General features: G+C 41.4%; 1 long non-coding RNA gene across 1 annotated transcript in view; it reads right to left on the bottom strand.

Moving 5' to 3' along the window:
* Positions 1–7,020: 7,020 nt before the first annotated feature.
* LOC115906982 overlaps positions 7,021–19,705 on the bottom strand; it is a 65,322-nt gene continuing 52,637 nt past the window's right edge. The window contains exons 2-5 of the long non-coding RNA XR_004060967.1: positions 15,786–15,929; positions 12,243–12,395; positions 11,094–11,301; positions 7,021–10,599 (exon numbers count right to left, since the gene is read on the bottom strand). This is a non-coding gene — a long non-coding RNA (uncharacterized LOC115906982). The remainder of the gene's footprint in view (positions 10,600–11,093; positions 11,302–12,242; positions 12,396–15,785; positions 15,930–19,705) is intronic.

Consider the following 19,705-nt stretch of genomic DNA (forward strand, 5'->3'; position numbering starts at 1 on the left):
AGGTCTGCTCAGTAACCAAGCCTCTACTCTTATCCTCTTCTTGCTCTTTTTTTTTCTCCACGCAGACACATGTAACATATTTTAAGCACTGAGCACTTCCTTGGCAGTATTTTTTGTGAAAGGCCCAGTGTCCATGGTGCCAGGGCAGCTCACTGCCAGGGGTGACACCAGGTGCACCCAGCTCGGGACACACACGGAGCTGTGGTGCCCGTCCTCCCGTGGCAAAGTCACCCAGGAGCCAATCGATGTGCTGGGGGGTACTTGTGACTGCAGATGTCAGATACTGTCAGCTGTTATCTCATGATGCCTGGGGAGGAGGAATGCACACGTTCCCTTTGCTCTCTCTGCCCCTGGCGCAGGCATGGGCAGGACAGGGGTTATTGTTTGCTGCTGCTCCCCAGGAGCTGGGGCAGTGTGCCCTGAAACCATTTCATAGGCATTTATAGACTGATATTCAGGCTGGGGGATTCTTCACCAAGGCTAGGTTTTGTGGGCTGCAGCCAGGGAGTTATCCTTACCCCAGTCTGAAAGCCAGTCTTGAGCTGTCGCAGAATTCCAGAAGTGCTGGTTTTGGGGAAGAGTCTGTCTAAAAGTGATGACACTGTCTCCTCTGGAAAGGCCTCTTTGCGCTGAGATACTACTGAAGAAGGAACACTGATTTCTTGCTTACACTTAATCAGACTTGTTGACATTTAGATGGAGAAAAAAAGTGGCTCCCCTGAATACATTAATGGTGTAGAAAAGAAAGATATAGATTACACAGGCCCTCTATAGAAGCAAATCTTGCATGAAATTCTTGTCATTTGATTAATATCTCAAATCAAAAGTCTTACCACATTGCAATCTGGGAATCAAGCCAGCTAAGAAACTAAAACATATATTTTCAGTATAACTGTGTTCATAATGACAGGACCACATGGTCACAGCTTCAAATTAAACAAAATCTGTCTATTGCTGTCCTTTTCCTAGGACACCAGGCAGTACATTTAAAAACAAGGCAAACCACATCTGCTTGCAGAAAGAAAGATACTCTTTTAGAGAGCTGGTGATAGAGACCAGTGCAGCGCTGGAAGTTGGAGTACAGTGGGGTCCCTTTGGGATTTCCACCTGGTTGGCCAGGGAAAGAATGGCTTACAATAATTTTTCTCTTCTTAAAACTTTGAATCACCTTTTTTTAACAACTGATTTTTAAATGAGTGTGTGCTAGACTGTATTACTGGCAAAACCAGGTCTCATCAACTTATCACATACCTGTGCAACTCTGCAATAAACCTGTACAACACCTTCCTAATGAACACCCCACCTCTAAGTATTCAGCTGCTGCTAGGCCTGCAGTCACTATAGCCTTCTTTTGCTGTTGCCCAGAGCGCTCCTATTTTAGTAAACATTTCTTTCTATATCAAGCCTCATGTAGTTTGGCACCACTAATGATGATGTTATTTAAGCACTGCCCCAGGAAAAAAAGAAAGAGAGAAGATGCAAACCTCTGCTCCCTCTCCCTCTGCACTCTCAGTCCAGCAACAGCCCCTGCCCAGCAGCAGCAATTCTGGGCAGCCCAAGATCACATCTTGAGGTTTGTGCTGAGGCTGGGCAAACACAGAGGGATGCTCCTTTCTGCAAAGCAGTCATCCTGCTTATAATCACAGCAAACTTGGAATTTCTTTCATGTTCCCCTAGTGGTGTTTTATTCTAGCAGGAATTAGTTCAGTAACTCAGAGAGCTGCATGGAGAACAACAAGGGGTGCATTTGAGATACCAAAACCTTAGAATTTAAATTATTGTGCAAATCTAGGCCTCCATAGAGAAAAAACACTGCTTTAAGTAAACATTGCAAAAGGAGACAAACCTGGACATTATAGGATTTTTTTGCTTATTTAACTTTCTATAAAGTATGAAAATTAATGTGACATGTGGATAACTTGTTCCCTCCAGAAGGTGCTTTACAAGTCATAGATTCTATATGATGTTGCTGTTGCTATAGTAACTCTTTTTTACAGCATAGCAAATACTCCTACAAAACCTTTTGACTTTTAGCAAGAAAATTTGCATTCTCAAAATGTTTTCAAGTAAACTTTATGACCTAAAAATAATAGATTCATTGTCTTTCCCTTCTCCCATCTCTCTCAGCTAGATATAAGCAATTAAAATTATGCTTCTTGGTCAAAGATTTACTCTGTGATCTAAAAAGTGATTTCATCTCACAGCTGTATTTTATGCAATCCGGTAACTTTGAGTAAATTCTAGTGAGGCTTCATATGTTAACTACTGTAGTAGATTTCCCTCTTTTTTCCCTTTCCCTTTTTTTTTGTTTTTTTGCTTTGTTTAAAGGTGATTAATTACCCAAATGCAGTGTGAACCATTCACTTAATACACAGTGTGTAAGCTCAGTCCTTTTTATCTGCCCTGTTTTGAACACCCAACCGGCCAGTTTTACCCCACTGAACTAATGCAAGACGGGGGAAAAAAAAACCCTCAATGGCACACACTTTGGATAAATACCTCTACACTGTACATTTGCCAAGAGAGCTTCTAAGATCAGCTCTGTAAATGTCATGATCCTTAATGCTATTGTGGTATAACTGAAGAGCGTTCCTTGAGCCCATTTGGCTGGGCTGACTAGCGCACTTTGTTTTCCCAGGAGAAGAAAGCAGAGTAGTAAACCATTTTTGCAGAATGTCATTCTCCCACAACAGTTTATGAAAGAAACATCTGTGACAAGAATCTTTAATGCTTTTCTCAAAGCCAAGCTGACAGTAAAAGAGCATTGCTAAAAGTGGCAAATCAATCCCATTCCACTCCTTCTAGAGCAGGACACCTAATTTGCTATGTATCACATGTATTTCCTTCGCATGTGCTGAGAGGCTGTGACATTGATGTGGTGGCTGTCGTCCAAGCTTCTGTTGAATAAACACTTTGGCCATATAGCAGGCACACTGGTGTGTTTAGCAATGTCTGCTGTCCAGTGCGAGCTTACTTCATCTCAGGGAAAAGTTTGTTTAACTTTTAGATTGCAATTTGGGGATAAAAATGGTATCTTTGAAGGCTGATTGGAAAACCTTGGGGGATTTTTAAACTTGGCTTGCTTAGTGAGGGGTTTTGCACTACCTGGGAACACAAACATATGAGACAGAAGTAACAACAAGTACAGTTCAGCAGCTAAAAATTATTTCATTACTGGGCTTGTGTTGATTGTGGTATAAAATAAGATGGTCCAGCCAAAGCCAGCCTCAAAAAAGGTATCTAGATCTGAAAGAAGAATTTTTATATTTAGTTAGTTAAAACATCTGAAAGCTTTTACTGACATTGGACAATGAATCAAAGATCTGGTGAGTGTGCACTGAGGAAACTGAGAGTTCAGCTGTGAATCAGAAGGATCTCTCTTAAGTTACTGTTGTTTTTTTAAAAGATGTAATGCCACTGAAAATTTTTATTATTCCCAAATTAAAATAAATCCTTAAATAAACTTCTGATGTCTGTTACATTTAAATTATTCTATTTTGAAGTTTTCTGCAAAAGAAAGTAAGGTAGAAAGGGGACCATGACTTTCAGGATGGCTCATATACACTACAGAATTCCTCTTTCATGTGCGGATGTTGAATGTAATGCCTCTCTTGTCACCCTTTCAGCATGAACACGTGGGCCAAGCCATGCAGTTATTCAGCACTATCAGATCTCCCCCTGAATCCCGTGGGAGTTCTGGCTGAGGCTGGAGTTCCCAATGTAATGAGATGGATCTAGATAGTGAATGACAGCTCCAAGAACCTTTCCTGCCAAGAACCTTCCCTGTGGTATCCCCACATCTGAAAGCTGAGTGAGGTTAAAGGCTGGAGTGACAGGGCTGGAGTGAGAACACCCACAGTACATAACAATGGCTGATGGTTTGTCCCCCCCCCCCCAATCATTGCCAGGTGAACAGTGGTAAAACTGCTGGTACACAAACTTAAAACCCAAATTTTGCCTTTAAAATAAGAGAGCCCTACAGAGGGCAGCCATAAAAATATCTTATGGTCGGGGAGTTTTCTGAATTCAGGCTCTGGCATTGGAGCTGTTGTATGTTATGAAGCTGAGAAAGCTCCAAGTTCCAAAATAAAGTCTATTTATTCCATCAGTTGCCATGGATAACACTTGTTTGTATACATCTTTAAAGCCAAACGAGTGGAATTGCATAAATAGAGGGAGTGGAATTTAGAATACATTCCAAAGAGATATAATTGGCATCTCCATAGTTGTTGAATTAGTGGCACTTGATCAGATAACCAAGGCAATCTAAGTTCTCCTGAATGTCCCTGTGAAAGTCAGCTCAGTGACTGGTGGGCAGAGCAAAAAGGTGTGGAAGAAATTCGAACATTAATGATATTTAGAATGATAATTCACAGCATCACAGAGAAACAGAAGACAGACTCACCCTGAGGCCATGTGAATGGAAAGCAAGGGTAGTTTCCAAAGCAAAAGGCAGACCTGAAAGATTTAATCCCAGTGAGAACAAGCCACCTGTTCTGCTAAATGCATTTCCTCCCCATTCTTCATACCACCTGCCTTATGCAGGGGAGAAGGATTTCATGGCTTCAGGAGGCACAGTTCTGCTCTCTTTTTTTTCAGCAAAAAGTGCCTCCACAGTGAGAAATGTCCCTTGCAATTTTCAAGCTCATTTGAACTTGAAAATACTCTCATCTGACTTCAATGGGACAAATCTTCAGTAGGGCACGCTTGGCTGGGCTGGATGCTTGTTGAGAAAACCAGTCTGCAACCACCTGTCGGCTGCTGGGTCCTTTTGTGAGCATTCAGCTCTTTGAGAATAGGACCCTATTTCTGCATCTGTACAGCTCCCAGCACATTCTGTCCTTGTGGAAGTGAGGAGCTTCAGACACTATCCAAAAGAGATGATTTTTTTAAACATTGCAATAGATGCAGTAATACACAGGCAAGTGAACAAATCCCAGCCAGATTAACCCTGAGCCCTGAATTTGCCCAGAGTACAATATAAGCAGGTAGTTTGAACACTACTGGGATTTTTAAAACAAATGCAAATGGCGCAGTAGATAACAAACTGCTTTTTTTTTAACTTGCTCCTCATTTCCTTTTGTGTGTTCTCCTCCCATATAGTCGATATCCAAAACATCAAAACACAATTCCGTTTTATTTTTCAGAGTTCATTTACTTACGCTCAAAGGCTTTTGTTACAAAGAACAAAGCACATGTGTCTAACAGTTTGACCCTTCCTCCATCCTTCCCTAGGGGCTGCAATTAAACTTTCATTTAAGTAGTTATTTGGTGTGTGGGATACTGTGCTAAAATACTTTGAATCAGTGGTTTTTGTAAGGCCCCCAGCTGCTCTGTCTACAGCACCCAGTAACTCTTCTGATCACATTGGAAAGACTTTGCTAATGTTGGGTATGCTTGGGAGGAGTGATTATTTAGATAGAAGAAATGAAAATAGAGAAAGGATTCTTTTTAGGGAAAGGCACTGACTGCAAAGGACAACTGGAGTGTGTATTATGTGTCTGTCCATTTCTTGCCCATCATTTTGTTTCTGCCATGGGAATACATCAAAATATTGGCTTCCTGTGAATAAGGCACTTATTCATGACTTAGGACCTTGTAAATTCCTTATGTGATTGTGTTAAAATGTCCTTAATTTCCCATGCTCATACTAGAGTTTTATGTGTGCTGGCACATTCTCCCTGCCCCTCCTCCAGTGCCACTTTAGATGCACAAAAATGGGAAATTTGTTTTCCTAAAAAAATTGCATTCTGAAAAAAAATGGTTGGTTGATTTACAGCAAAAGAAGGAAGAAGTCTCTTTTTTCCACCTATACTACTTCTTGTCTTTGTCATTATTTTCCACATTTTGTAAGAAACAATAGTCGTATTTATTGCTGATTATTTTGGAGCTGTTCCCCTTCCCTCACTGTACCCTGCCCCAGTTTGGTTTTCTTTTTCTTTTTCATCTTATTAATTTCCTTGAAAGCATTCACACCAGAGCAGCTTCATCCACTAGTCTGTGGTTCCAAACCAGATTCCTTTGGAGTAAACTAAGCCTAAAGCCATATGCCAGCACCAAAGTGGTACTGGAGTCACAACCAGGAGGGCTGCACCACCAGCCAGTCTTCCAGTGCACGGCTAATACATTCCTTACAGAAAATTTTATGTCACATGTGCAGTGGAGGCATTCAAGTCAGAGGTCCAAACTCTATTTAATTAAAAATAAGTCCTGTGAGCCACATGAAATGGAGTTGTAAGGAGCCTAAGCACGTATCAATCCAGTTTACAAGATCTGTTTCTATTGCAGTAAATTGCAGGCTAATTTAATGTCTATAGTACACGCAATGTCTGCCAAGTCTGCAGCCTCCCTTTCAGTGGGATCACTAAGAATCTCTGCGCCCTTTAAGATTATTTTCACAAAGATTGGGACTTCATCTCTACAGGTTCGCAGTTTCTGGAGGATGAAATACCAATATTTTCATACAAGCTGCATTCCTTCAGAAATCTAGCTAGAACTCGTGCCACTCATGTTGAGATATAAAATCCCTGTCTGCACAGCAATACCAATAACAGTTCTTCCCAGTTATGCCAAAATGTTTTTGCATTGACATTGTAGTTGTCAGCTCATATGTTTCCACCAAATGTGCACTCTAGGACTAAACTGAAACTGAATTTAGAATATTCTAAACTTTTGGGGGCGGGGCAGCCATTTGAATCTTGTATGTGCATTTCATGAAGGGCTTAATCAAAACTCAATGAATTCCCACCTCACCAAGTTTAGAAAGGGATTAAAATCCAGTACCAGATTTGGATCTGAATTTTGTGCCTGGAGGCTCATTTCTGTTATCAATTAGCTGTTGCTCTTGTGATGTATCAAAAGGCAGTAGCATATAGGCTGTTGTTTAGAGATGTACATAATGTAGCTTTAAATTTCATTGGGAAACTAAACAAAACCTCTGGCCTTAGGGCTGCATGTTCAAATGCTACAGTCCCATAGTGCATTACACCAGTCAACACTTCTTTTCAAATACCACCCGCATAACAATTAACCTCACTTCAACCTTGAGGTCTCTGATTAGTGATGGCCTATTGTTTAAGTTCCATTAACATAGCCCCTGTGTTGCCCTATTCTCACTCAAATGGACTAATCAAATCAGTCACCAAGGACTTAAGCTCAGGGTCCAACTTCTTTAGTAAGCAGCAATTTTCAATTTAAGTAGAATGGTGGATGTCATCAACACAGTCACAATTAGTATAGCTCTGACATGGAAAACATTCTTAATGATCCCAAATTTGTGAAATATCAAGGCCCCCAGCAACTTGCAATATGAGAATTTCTATGTATAATAGAAAAATTACAATATCAATAGGGTAGTCAATGCATTACCTTGTACCAGACAAGGCTCAGAAAGGACAAAACTCAATCAGATTCCATTTAATTTCAAGAAGCAAATGCTGTTTTGAACCAGTAGAAATAAAAACACGTTACAGCATTCATAAAATGTTATTTTTTGCTACCCACACCATATTTATTATGCAAAGAAAGGAAAGAATTGTTTGTTTTTCCAAATCCAGTTACAAAGTTGTTATTCTTGACGTTCTTCTTACTTGGAATACACAACTATGTTTTCATTCACATTAGCTGATACTTGCTCTTTCAATCATTTGGAATTAAAAGTGGTCTCATATTATTTCTTTGGATTATTTTTAACACTTTCTTCTATTTCTGTCAAGGTATTGGATGATTGGAGCACAAACCTCTAAGAAGATACAGTGGAAAAGTCATGGAAAATACTTCACCAGTAGAATTCAGGGCCAAGTCTTCAAATATGCATGTAATGAGAGTTACTGCCTCCTTATCAGCACAGATACCCATGGTGCATAGGCAAGGAATTCTTTTCTTTTCATGCACATGCAGTTACTGCATGAGCAGCACATATATTTTCCAACCATTCAGACCTTGCCTTTCTTTGAATAAGCAGCAAGAAGGCAAAGTGGGAAGCCTCTGGCCATTGAGCAGGACACTGAGGACATCAAGGACTTTCAAAATGGAGCCTTTGTGGCAGATACGGTTTTGCTGTGATTATAACTGGTAATTCCTACCTAATCGAAAAGAATCTATTTTTTTTCTTTTTCTCTTGCCATCTTGTTTTCCTGCCAAATTGTTTCCACTTTCTCAGTCTAATACTTTTTCAGGCCATGGTAGAATCATACTCTCTCATCTCCTCAGAATATGATGAAGTTGCCAGATAATGTTCACATGTAGCTTTTCTTTTATGATCAGCTAAAACCCTGTGCACAGAATAAACATTGCCAGACACATTAAGTGTTTTATTTTTCTGCTTCAGAGAACGAAATTTGGCAGAAATATTCCCTAATTTAAATCCAGCTTTTGTCTGCCTCATTGCTTTACACACCATGTAGTGAAAGAACTGGCTTCACACTGCTCCCACACCACCAGTCCATCTGACTGACAATGGATCCAATCTGCATTACATGGGAGGCCATGTGAGTGGTCTATTCTGCTCCTCCATCTCCACCGACAGCTGGAACTGGACTTGGAGCAAATACCAGGAGAATTTGCATGATAGTCCATTTGCAGCACATATGCTATAAATTCACCATTGCTGCAAAATGGCAATCCATAGGCCTCGTCCACACAGAAGTTACATGAATTGAAATTAAAACCAATTTAGTCTAAACCAGTATGAACTTCTGCATGAACACTCATAACAGTTTAAAATCATCTCGTTTCAGTTTATCCAGCGCCGCTGGCTTTCCCCAACAGGCAATTAACCAAGTGCAAGAGAAGCACAGACACTGCCGAGCAGTCTCTATCTTTAATTGAAGTCACTTTAAACCCCACCTTTAGCCCCATTGCTGGTAGGGGCTCTGCCTTATTGGCTGGGGCTGTTCAATCACACTGTCATTCAGAACTGGGGGATTCCCTCACAATTCTTCAATTCCTGCTTGCGTTACCCACAGTCAGTCATTGCCTCCTCTTTGGAGGACTCCAGAAGTGGCACCACACTTGCCCAGCATCGGATCAGGTTTGATCCTTGCAGTCCCTCAGCGAAGGCACTGGGGCAGCAGCTTCTGGAGTGGCAAAAGCTACACACATTCTCCAGCCATTGTTTTGGTCACGTTACCCCTGGGCACTGACCCCCTGCCTGCACTGCCTCCTGTTGCTCTTTTGTTCAAGAGAAAACTTGTCATTTAGAGGCTGATTATTAGTTTTCTTTTCTCTTCCCTACCCGGAGTCCCCCTTTAACTGGATCATCACCAGTTTTAGAAGAGTTGCCCCTTTCTAAAGAAAACAAAACAGAATAAACAACCCCTTTCCAGTCCCTGCCAGAGCTCTCTTCTTTTCACCAACATCCATTTTCTCCCAAGCAGAATGAAAGGACAGGGAGAAAAAAGACAGCTTCTTCCCTCCCTCCACAATGAAACAACAAAGAGCACAAACAAAATTAAAATTAGGCATTTAAGCTGATTTTCGCCACTTAACTTTTGACATGTTTTTGCAAATTTCATTCAAGTCCCTTCTGAAGATTCAGCCAGTGAAACCCACTGTATCAAGTGGTGTTTCCAAGCCTTTTTTCATAACTTCCATGAGACAGCCCACGTGTTGTTTGGACTGGCAAGGGCACCTTTCTGCTAACATGAAAATCGGAGTCTATGACACGACAAAGTATCTGTCCCTTTGGGGAAAAACAAAGGTTTAAATGCCTAATTTTTCAGCTTTATATACCTCTGAAAATATTTGGGGTCTGATACATCCAAGCTCACTCTGCAAAAGTATCTCCAGGTGGGTGATTTATTAGAAGCTAAAGCCATTGCCCAAAAGTTCTGTTCTATTTTATGCCCACGTAGCGTCGGTTCAGCTTCATTGTCTTGCTTTGAGAAGTAATTGTTTTTCTCTTCAGAAATATATTTTTCTTCCAGTAAGCCTGCATCATATTCATCATCTGGAATGTATTGGGAGCGCTGCACTGGGCTCAGCTTGCAGCTGCTCCCAATCATCTCCGATGCGCTCAGAGCCGACCTGCGAGAGCCTCAGCAGGCGAGGGTGGGACCGCCGGCCCTGCCACCGCTCCTCCTTCCCATCCCTGCACCCGTGCTCCGGGGACTTGGCTGCTCCCTGCTTCATTTCCAGGTGTAATTCAAAATGCCTTCTTTGATCCACAGAGCCATTCACGCTTTGAGAGCTTGTGTTTCTTTGAGACGGTTTCTCTGTTTCAACATCGCGTTTCACCTGGCAGGCAAGATTGGCTGCAGTCGCATGAGATGAATAGCAATGTTGACTCTGTAAAATACATGAGAGTTTGCAGAATGACAGGCCATTCTCAGTGGATGTACAGCACAGGAGCAATAGAAACATGGGGAGTGTCTTGTTTCACAGAGGAGAAAAGAAAGGATTTATTTCCATTGGAAAAAAATTAATATTCTTCATATTTTTGTAAGAATGTCATGAAGTGCAACCACTCCCCTGAAAATATTCTGCAGTAGAATTGCTAAGAACTGTGCTCATATTTGGATTGTGGGTTACACCAGCAGTAGTATCTTTTCCTCAGAAGATGTTAGGTTTTTTATTGATCTCACTTGGATCTGAAAAATCCTGAAGGAAAAAAAATCACATATACATGAAACTCATGAGATGTTACCATCATAGGAAGTCATGCAAATAGAATATTGACTACTGGAAACAGAAAATTAGAATTTAATTTACTAAAGGAATTAATTTAATGCAACAGGAAAAAAAAATACAATCTGTGCTGGTAAGGGGCTGCCCATTTCTTCACTAAGACCTGTTCCCTAGGTCCAGAAGAACCTTTCTGCACTGGTCCATGCAGACGCCATAAGGACATTCCTCCATGGCTTTGCAATCATCCAGCTTTTCTTGGGATTTATCTCTGGTTCACAGCCTACCTGACTGAGGCAAGGCACAGATGTTGCTGTGGTACACCCAAGAGATTCCTCCTTCTGCACAGCCCCAGTGCCTTCTACCTCCATCCCCTTTGCCTTTCCAAGGAGCACCCAGGTCTCTCCGCATGCCTGTGTCCCCTTCTCCCCCATTCCCACCTTCCCACTGCTCACCTTGAGGTCTCTCACCTTTTTTGTTGATGTGGCAGCCAGCTAAGGATCCTACTTAACTAAGAGAAATGTACTTTTCTCTGGCTTAAGCAAACTAAATGTGTTGAGATTAAATTTACCAGCTAAGTTACGTAATATTGTCAATGGTTGTGATTTTACAGCAGGTCAAGAAATTTTCTGTTGTTTCCCTATAGATGGAAGATCTTCATTATTCTGTCTTCTTGACCTAGAAGAAAAACTCATGGCTAGAAGTAAAAGATTGAAGGACTTAAGAGCATTTCAGAAACAGAGGACAAATGGAAAACTATAAGCTTTCTCTAATTCTTTTTTTTTTTTTTAACAAAACCCTTTTAAAATAAAATGTTATACTTTTTATGATGGCAACAAGCTGTCACATCCACTTGGAGTCATGTTTGGAACTGACCGAGTTGCTCATAGCCCTGTGTAGGATACTGTTCAGGCCCCTGAGTTGTATAATAAGCTGTGCTCATTGCAACAGTTCCAGCAGCATTGTCAGCTCAGTAAAGATAACTGAACACAGCAAAACACCATTTTTTCCTCACTTAGACAAGACTTGAGTGTATAGGGATAGTGATCCCTTAGCACTACATACAGCAAGTGGATAGGAAACCATCTGCTCCACTGCTGCTGGCTTTCCTGAGCCTGGGGATCTGAGAGATGCCCCAGGCTCCTCAGCAGCAGTTGCTAAGGAAACATTTTAGGGAACCTTTTTCATAAATTCATAGTAATCTCCATTTCTCAAATGTCAAGGCTAATGACTCACCCTTTGATTGCAAATGGGATTTACTACCATAGAATTGCTGGCAGCCTTCAAAGCTAAATTGTATTTGTCAGCATTTGAAGACTTTTAGTACATTGGTTACCACTGCTCCCCTTGAGTGAGTAGAAAATGTAGATACATGAATATCTGGCAGAATTCCCTCAGATATATTTCAAACCTTTCCTAAGTTTCCACATAGGAAAGAAGACAGATATTGGTGTCTGAAGGGCTCCCACAGCAGGGAATCCCCACAGCAAAGCCTGTGCCTTTGGGCTTTTTCTTGCCTGAGGTGCAACCAGCCTTCTCCTGGGAAGCACAGACCCCAACAGAGAGGAGCTGGGACCACCTTAAAGCTGTCTCTAGGGATGACCAGTAGAGACACGCACCCTGCCTTTCCCCCCAGGGGTTACTTCTGCTTGAAGGCAGCTGGGTACATCCATGGATTTTCTGCAAGTCACACATGAATCTGTGTCCTTGGCTTCCACTGATTAATCGCTCTGGCAGTCTGGGTTTTAGACCTCGTGCATTTTGGATATCACCTGAAAGAGACCAAGAACATGACACTGCAATATTTTGTGCCTTCACGATTCCTCTTCTGCCAAGTGCCAAGTTTGCAAATGCACCCCAAGACTTCTTTCTTCAAAGTATTTGAGAAGTTATCAATAAACCAAACTAAGGATGATATCTATTGTTTTGAAGACAATACATATTTAGAACAAGATTTTCCTCAATTGATATAGATTTCACTCCAGATGGATCCACTTCCAAGTTAGTCTTATAGCCCAGAATTCAATTTCAAAAGTGGAAATTTTAACTCCTAGTACTTTAAAGACACATAAAAGAACCTCAAATAAATGCAGACCCAAGCTTAAAGTTTCTGTTAATTAATTTTTGGGAACAATTCACATTTATATAAATGCATATTATAAATCCACTTGAACAATTGGTTCATACTGCATTTAACACATTTCCACTTAACATAAAAACTACAGAAATAATGTACTTTGAATGGATTCATATTATAAACCACTGCTACTCAAGGAAATTCCTTCTCCCTGGAATTGTCAGTGACTGTTGTGTGGAAGATACTGATGAGACCTGTTGTCAGTAGCACCACATTGTTAGGAGACACATTCCTTGATATAAAATCAGTATCCACCCCTTTAGGAACTTAATACACTTAAAACTTACAGAAATTCCTCCAGAGGAACACTTGTATGTTATTTTGAAGTGCTTCCTAGTCACCTTGAACACCACTGTCCAAAACAGGCAGATGGAGTAAACACTCATCCAAATTTGGCTTTCCCTGTCTAGGGAAAAGATATCCCTCAACTGCATTTTGTACCAATCTGCCTAGAGACAGACAAATTTGCTTTCCTGTTGCATCTGGCTACAGGCTTTTACAGTGTAGATTTTCTCATTTTTCAGCTTACTTATTTAGCCAAATTGCCAGAATACACATCCTATCCCAGGCCAGGTGCTGGGAGAAGGCTCCACTCTAGAACTCTTTATGCCTAGAATACAAAAAGGGGAATTCCTGCCTCTGAGATGCTGACACTGGTGTTTCTAAGGCCATTTTTTCCCTCCATTGATTGGCTTTTAATTCTATACTCTGATAGAATTTTGCTTTTACTCATACAATAAAATTAACTACTGTGAGTATAGAGATGGTCTTAGGCAGGTCCCCTCAGTTTCCAGCTGGCTCTGTCTAAAATAATAATCTAAAGAATACAGTTAGAAGAAAACAGATAACTCAGAAAATGTCTCCAAATCTTGACTGAAAACATGTGGCCCCAAAATGTAGATGAAAAATGAACAAACATCTGCATTATCATACTGTTTACCAAATGCTGAAATCAAAGTGCAGTCTATGCACTGTTTCCTTTTTCTGTAGCCAAAAAGTCTGCTTAGTTATTACACAATATAGCAAGAACCTGACAGCATATTATTTTAGTAACACTGAGTGTTCTCAGTCAGCTAACCATTATTTACATCATTTCTGACCAGAAAAACAATCCTAAGCTGACTAGGAGGATACGTCTTTTAGTTTCAGATTCATCAATATCTGCAACTTCTGCACTTGTGTGCCTCTTTTTCATGTGAAGTAAAAACTGCCATGATGCTGCACCATGTACCACAGAGGCTCTGAAACACTCTGCCTGATCCTTTACTTGTAAACGCCAAGATAGTACCTGCACACTTAGAAACAATCACATAGTTGCATGGAGCCACAATATATGTGATTGTGGTTTAACCTTTTAAAATAATTGTTTTCTTGGTTCTATTAAAAAACAAAGATAGAGACTCTGTGAGGTTATGACCAATTTTATTCTCACACAGTAAATGTGAAATCCTGAGGACTCTGAAGCATTCTGTTATTCAAACAAAGTTTTATTATCTCCTGAAATGCAGCAACCATCAGAACATCATCTAGGTAGATTAACATGTTGTTGTCCTGCTTCTTAGAGCACTAACAGCCTGATCTACCAGCACAATACACATTCCTAATGCTCCCTGTTCAGCTGAAGTAGGGAATTTCCTCTAATTTTGGCAAATGATATGCTGAGAGAAATGTTACTTAACTCACCACACAGCCATAAATCTCCTTTGTAAATCTTACTTTTTGGAAGGCTTACTGCTAAAACTTTTGCTTCAGAAGCACATTTAAGGGGTTTAGATTTAATAAGGTTAAAAACCATCTGAGCATTTTGAGACTACAAAGAAATAATATATCTGTAGTGTCCCCTGCGATAGATTAGAGGCAGGACTTGGTTGCAGTAATGAATATAAATGGAAATCTTTATTAAGGCCACTGGACAGAAGCAGGACTGTAGCTCTGCTCTCCAGCTCCCTGGCTAACTGCACACAACCTATGCTTTCTAATAGCTCCATGCAAGTCAAGCCTAAATCCTGGCCTAGATTCAGCACTTTTGGAAGGGATTGCCAAACCCTATGAAATCTAGCTCCTTAAATTGTTCAGCAGTGGATGCAACTTCCAGAGCATGCCCTGCCGAGGCTTGCATAATCCCTACATTTGCATGCACGTGAATTAAACAATGAAAAGGCTGGAGATTCTGCAAATGAGAATAGAAATCTCCTCCATTCAATTTTTTTTCCCTGCACGTTTAAGTATAAAAATGGGTCTGTGATTTGAAAGCCTAGATATTTCATTTCTTTCATGCCATTTTAATTACAAAAACTAACTTGAACAATAAATGTATATGTACAGTGGAGAGACAGCAACCTCTCTGTATGCCATAGCCAACATTATAGGCTCACTCCAGGTGCTGGGAATCTTTTCATGGAGGCTGGACAGGGAAGTTAATGAACGTTTATGGTCTTTGTACTGAATCCAGAGCATGCTCAAGGCACAGACAAAGTAGGTAATGGTTACAATCTGCTCTGCTTTGGGCAGAGGACAGTGGAACTGGATCCTTGACCCTGACAAGCCCATCCTGTGGATGCAGCCCTGTGCTCTTCCTGTTCCTGCCAGGCCAAGGGAAGCTTGCAGCCACTGACTGGCAGACAGAGCAGAAATGTCCCCTCCATCCCACAGCCTGGCTGCCCTCATCCTCCCAGCCCAATGTGCACAGAGCACGTGCAGTGCTGCAGTGCGCAGCTGGGACAGCCCCACAATGGAGGGAATGGAGGGAGGGAGGCTGTAAGGTCTCTTCTCCCTCCTCAAGCCTCACTGGCTCCTCTGATCTCCCTGTTCCCACTCTGCAGTCCCAAATCTGCCTTCACTCTGCCCTTTGCCCCTGCTGCCCTCCTGCCCCAGCCCAGGGCCACCCTCATGCTCTCGCAGTGGGTGACAGACACAGCCCAGGACCCCTTCCCTGCAGGGGCTGGGCTGCTGTGGGTACATCAAACCCACACGTGTGAATCTCCTTTGAAGCAGGTCCATCATGCTATTTTCAGACCACACTCACCATTAGGGATGCTTTTATCCTAGGAGCAGCAAATACAGTGTCTTTTCCCAATATTTTGAGGAGTGAAGGAGAGTGTTTTCTCTGTGCTCAGACAAGCTGTCTGGATTCCAGCCTGAGGAATATCTGCCAGAAACTCCAAGATCCCTGCATGGAAAATAGACTGCTAGAGTCAAACACTAGCACACAAACACATCATTCAGTTCAGCTTCAGAAACTTCTTCAAAAAAGGCTATGGCAGACATTCAGGTTGTGGCAAAACTTCTGTCAAAGGGGTTGTGGCCTCCCCTGTGCCTGCACAGCCACACACCTTCCTGGGACAAACCTCCAGAGCCTTCCCTAAGCGTGGGTGGAGAGGCTGTAGGAATGCTTGAGGGGTTTAATATCACAAAATAGGGACATGACTTTTTATTTAACTGACAAGGAGAGAAAGGCAATGGGCTTTGGAGGAAGGTACATGGTGGAAGACATTCAAAGGCCTTTTACTTGTTGGTAGTAGGGTTATCCTACAAAAAGAAAAAACTAAAACAAAAACAAAACTCAAGACTCCAAAATTAGAGAATACACATAAAAGTGTTGCTGTGGGGCTTCTAATATATTTCCATCACCCCCAGCCTCTTTCTCCTTTCCAGTACCAGTGCTCTAGTGCTACACTGAGCAGGGGATCAGAATAGGCAGGAGTAGTGTAGGTGTGGGATCTCAGGATATCCAGAGGTGAAAGGGTGACACTACCTTCTGATTTGAAGAGCTAACTTGAAGAAAGCCTATGATCACATCAGTGGGCCACATGTACCAAGTGAGTGCTGCACATGTCAGTATATTAAACATATGTGGTTCTTATTTCCTATGTTAAAGGAATACAGTTTGCAAGCACTGGGGGGGGGGAGGTGTTATTTCAAATAAAAGGTAAATGTGGATTAAAGGTATTTCAAGATTCCCATGGTCTGATGACAATGAATACCTGCAAAATCCAACTTTGATTTTAAAGTTTTCCCAACATTTAAGATGTCCGCCTCACAAATTGGTGTGGGACCTGGTTTCATTTTAAAGGCTCATGGAAACAACCAGAGCAGCAGGAACAATAACAGCACCCTTTTAGAAAAATACAGGAAATCTTTTCAGCCAGATGCACTGCAGCACTGGGGCCACCATGAAAGTCTTGCAGTTAAAGAAACCTCACAACATCTTCTAGGCAAAAAGGGGATCATCACGTCTCCTAACACTTCATCTTGCATTAGAAATAATTCTTGCTCGAGGAAGCAAAAAAGAGCCAATAAAATGTTCCAACTTCATTTTTTTATTGACTTTTTGTTGCCTTATGTTATTAATAAGAATTTACAACCTAATTTGCAGTGTAAGGTTTTAGCATGGACTATGCTTGTAGGTAATTTGAATTCTTAAAAACTTTGGGGCATCACAAATTTGACAAAATCTTTTAGGAATTAATAGAGTTTTGTCTGGGGCCAGATTTTGTAAAAAGGTCTCTAAACTCAACCTTTATATTTCTGTGTGAGAGGAAGTAGGATCTCCTGGGCATCTTATGACTGGGGGTTTGGGATATGAAAATGAGGGATTTGCATGTTGCAAACATGGCTCATGGCAGGGTGCAGGTAAAGAGCAAGGGGCCAGCCACTTTGAAACAGAATTTCTGATTTGCAGGCCCCATGAATGTACTTTTAAATGCCAATTTGATAGGTGGGAAGGCTGTAGGGACGCTTGGGGGGATGAATATCAGAGAACAGTAACATTATCACTTTTTTACTTATTTGACGGGAAAATGGAGACAATGATCTTTGAAGCAGTGAATGTGGTGTGAGACATTCAGAAGCCTTTTTTACTTGTACACTGTTGACTATTGGTAGGGTTATTCTGGGGGGAAAAAAATCAAAAAAATCCAACCCAGCAGCCAAAACCTGAGGCTCCTAAATTAGAGAATGCACATTAAAATGTTGGCCAGAGGCTTCTGATTTGTATATTCCTATCTCCCTCTCCCTCACTCTTTCCTCTCCAGTACTAGTGCTGTATTGAGTTGGAAACATATAAATGTTACATGTAAGATGCAGCCTTACTGTTGCATCTTTATTCAACATCAACTTCCAGATGGGAACTATTTTTCATGGTTCATAAAGCCAAATCCAGCTGCTACATTTGGACCTACATAAGGAATCCACATTTTATTGCCTTAGCAGTGCATATAAAACAATTGCTGTTGTTTCTTTAGTACTGGTGCACCTCACATTTCTCAACACATTTTAAATATTTAAATTTTTAAAACTGTATTTTGTAGTTCCTCACTTAGCTGTGCACCGTAACAAGATCCCGCTTTTACGACATTTTCTGGATATCTAAGATAACTGACAGAAAAAAGGACCGTGGACAAACGGCATTCAATATAGCAGCCATATATTCAGTTACTTACTAAGAGTGTTCAGACAATTTCCTATGTAAACCACAATGATATTAAATACTTCTGGAATCTCAGCTTTATTAAGAGACAGGAAGTGCAAACTCAGGAGTCTTTCCCCTCCCCCTCGGCTAATCTGACTCTTTGATAGTCATGTGTTAGGAATAACCATCGAGTTGCTCCTAACGAAAAATATTCCCACAGCTAGGAGAGAATTAACCCTTGAGAAACCTCAAAAGAGAGAGCGGAGTCCATGTGTTCACACAGAGAAAGAAAATAATCCCCATCAGGAGGAAGTTTATGCCAGCAGCAGGTCTGCACAGCCCTCGCCGCCAGCTCTTCCACGCAGGCATAATTCATTTGCATTTTAGATGGTATTGTCAGAGCAACTAGAGCACATGCATTGCGGAGGAGAACCATGCAGCCTGGCAAAATTAGCCATCTTTGTGCCTCCCTCCTTCCCTCCCTCCTTCCCTCTTCCCCGCCCGTGCGCGGGCAGAGCGCTCCGAGCCCGAGCGCCGCTGCCTCCCCGGGCAAACGAACCCCACAGAAAGCGCCGAGGTGGGACAGAGAGAGTTAATGCACGGCTATGACAGAGAAGCAAGTTTGCTGTGAATTGGGAAGCACAAACTATAGTAATCCCCACCCTGCTGAGTGGCTTCCCCAGAGGTCTGATACAGTGCCAAAGCCTCTTACGCATACTGAGACAAAGCTTATTTCAAGCCGAATTCAGCTCCTGAAGCCACCATACTGCTTCCTGACAGCCTCCAATTGCACTGCCTCTGTATTTGTGTTTCCTGCTGTTTATATTTACTTGTTCCCAGAGCCACAACAGCTACAAAAACAAATAGTTGCTGTTTGCAGGGCTCTGTATCAACACAGGTAAAGTGCTTCGCTTCCCTTTTAGTTTTACAAAGATTGTGCAAATAGGCTTTTAATACCTCAGAGAGATTAATTTGGTAATTATAAACCAGTTTAGGAACACATGCCAAACAATTGGTCATATAATCAGCATCCTTGTTTCACAGTATTAGCGCGGCTGAGGCAAAAGGTTTTTAAACCATAAGGGCTACACAAACACTCCCTTGATTATATTGCTATTATTTCCCCATTCCACTGAGACACAAGCTTGAAATATCACTTTTTTGTTTGTCAAGTCCCTGTGGATGCTCTCTGGATCTGCGCTCCTGTCCCTTTGGCCCCTGTACAGCTATTGTGACGGAGTCTGATTTGGGTAATGGAGATCTTGTTTGATATATTTATTTAAAGAATCAGCTTAAGGAAGCCTGAGAGCCATCAATTCTCTTAATTAACTGCAGAGAAATGATTAATGCTATAAATATGGAATTGATCAGGAAAAAAATTATAGTACATAGGATTTAATACGAGTTGTTCCACCAATATTTAAGACATTAAATATGATAAATCTGGTTCTGGGTAAAGTGTTCATAACTACCCAAGTTATTTATGCACCTCAGAAAATTCCCACCACAAACCACCAGCGCTGTTAGGCTTCGAA

This window comes from Camarhynchus parvulus, chromosome 9, assembly GCF_901933205.1.
Source record: "Camarhynchus parvulus chromosome 9, STF_HiC, whole genome shotgun sequence".
Taxonomy (NCBI): domain Eukaryota; kingdom Metazoa; phylum Chordata; class Aves; order Passeriformes; family Thraupidae; genus Camarhynchus; species Camarhynchus parvulus.